Source organism: Bos indicus x Bos taurus, chromosome 23, assembly GCF_003369695.1.
Source record: "Bos indicus x Bos taurus breed Angus x Brahman F1 hybrid chromosome 23, Bos_hybrid_MaternalHap_v2.0, whole genome shotgun sequence".
NCBI lineage: Eukaryota > Metazoa > Chordata > Mammalia > Artiodactyla > Bovidae > Bos > Bos indicus x Bos taurus.
In genome coordinates, this window is record NC_040098.1 from 17271132 (window position 1) to 17273592 (window position 2461).

General features: G+C 37.1%; 1 non-coding gene across 1 annotated transcript; it reads left to right on the top strand.

Moving 5' to 3' along the window:
• The first annotated feature begins 2036 nt into the window (after window positions 1–2036).
• Window positions 2037–2143, top strand: LOC113882350. The gene has a single exon (XR_003508359.1). It is a non-coding gene; the product is annotated as a U6 spliceosomal RNA (small nuclear RNA).
• Window positions 2144–2461: the final 318 nt, after the last annotated feature.

Consider the following 2461-nt stretch of genomic DNA (forward strand, 5'->3'; position numbering starts at 1 on the left):
TACCAATTTTAAAAGCACAAGAAAACCACATCTGCATTAGCAAGAACAACAAAAAGATAAAACACTTAAGAACCAACCTAAGAAATAGACATCTTGGGACTTCCATGGTGGTCCAGTGGCTAAAAATTTGCTGCAATGAAGGGACTCGGGTTCAATCCCTGGTCCAGAAAGATCCCACATGCCACAGAGTAATTAAGCCCACATGCCACAACTGCTGAGCCCACTCGCCCTAGATGCTGTGCTCTACAGTAAGAGAAGCCATTGCAATGAGAAGCCCAAGAGCTATAAGGAAGAGTAGCCCCCGCTGGCTGCAACTAGAGAGAGCCCAACATGCAGCAACAGAGATGCAGTGCAGCTAAAAATAAATAAGCAAATATTTTAAAGATTGATTTTTTAAAAAAAGAAATATATAACTTTATGAGGAAATTTTCAAAACACTACTATGGGAGTGAAAGTAGAATGGAACAATAGAAATGTTTGCCTTATTCTTTAGTAAAAAAAATTCAACATGATAAAAAGTCTGTTCTCTCTGAGTCAGTTTATAAATTTAACCTGATCTTTAAAAAATTACCAATAGATTTTTTTCTAAGAAATAGATACGTTGTTTCTAAATTCATTCCAGAAAATAAATAAGCAAGAGTAACCAGAAAAACTTGAAAACTGAAGAACAATGTGATGAAGCTATCCCAAACAGATATTAAAATATGTTAATAGGTCCCAATAATTAAAACAGTATAATTTTGCTTGACTAGACAGGCTAAAGGAGTAGAATTTAAGTGCAGAAATAGAGCCAAATACATACAAAAACTTAGTATATGAAAAAGTGGCAACTCAAATTGGCATGGCAAGAAAACAATTTCAAATAAATGTTGTTGAGAAAAGCAGATAACCACCTGGAAAAAATACAGTTGGATCTATCTCTCATCATGTACCAGGAAAAACACTACTATCTTTAAAATCTTGATATTAAAAATTAAACTATAAAACTCTCAGAAGAAAACGTAACTTCTTTATGAGCTTACTATGATTCAAAATGCATACACAAAAATTTTAAGTACATAGAAAAATATGCCATAAGAAATGTTGAAAGACAAATGATAAATTGGGAAAATACCTTTTTAACTTGCATCTTTAGACAAAGTGCTAATTATCCAAATACATGGAGAACTACAATACATCAATACAAAGAGACCAAAAATGATCAGTCTTTTTAAAAAAAAATGAGCAAAGTACAGAAACTGAAAAGTTCATAGAAAAAGACAAATGGTCCTCACGTATGTAAAAGGAAACTTTCTTCAACTCATAAGAAAAAAGCAAATTGAAACGAAACTGAGGTAACTATTAAATTAGGAAAACCCCCAAAAACTGAGCAGTAGTTTCTGTCAGCAAGGCTGTGGGGAATCAGGTAATCTTAACCATTGTCAGTAGGAGTGAAAAAAGACACAGTCGTGGGGCTTCTCTGGTGGTCCAGTGGTTAGAATCCGCCTGCTGCTGCACGCGACACAGGTTCAATCCCTGGTCCAGAAAGATTCCACATGTCACAGGGCAACAAGCCCATAGGTCAGTCGACTGAGCCCACGCTCCAGAATCTGTGAGCTGCAACCTCTGAAGCCCAAACTCTCTGGAGCCCGTGCTCCTCAACACAAGAAGCCATGACAGTGAGAAGCTTGCACACCACAACCGGAAAAAGCCCGCACACAGCAACAAAGACCCAGCACAGCCAAAAATAAAAAAATTTTTTAAAGTGACACACCATAATAAAAACCAACTGACAATATTTCCAAAATTTACAGTACATTTACCCTTTGACCTGACATTTCCACTTCTGGAGATTCTATGTTTCCCTCCACAATGACAACATGATATAGGGGATAATTCATCATTGCATCATTGTCCACATAGAAAAAGATCAGAAGCAACCACATGCCCATCAATAAGGAATAGATTAAATAAGCCATGCTATGTTCGCACATGAGAACATAATACAACTAAGGTCCTAACACTTCTTTTGCAACACCATTAAAATTCAGTGGTCCGTGCTCGCTTTAGCAGCACATATACTAAAATTGGAACGATACAGAGAAGATAAGCATGGCCCCCGCGCAAGGATGACATGCAAATTTGTGAAGCGTTCCATATAAAAAAATAAATAAATAAAATTCAGCGGTCCAACGTCACATGGGTTAGACATACATTTAAATTTCCACACATTCTGATTTTGGAAATAGTTGCACCTATTTTTCAACTTGGTTTTTCCAGTAATCATGTATGGATGTGAGAGTTGGACTATAAAGAAAGCTGAGCGCCAAAGAATTGATGCTTTTTAACTGTGGTGTTGGAGAAGACTCTTGAGAGTCCCTTGGACTGCAAGGAGATCCAACCAGTCCATTCTGAAGGAGATCAGCCCTGAATATTCATTGGAAGGACTGATGCTGAAGCTGAAACTCCAAACTTTGGCCAC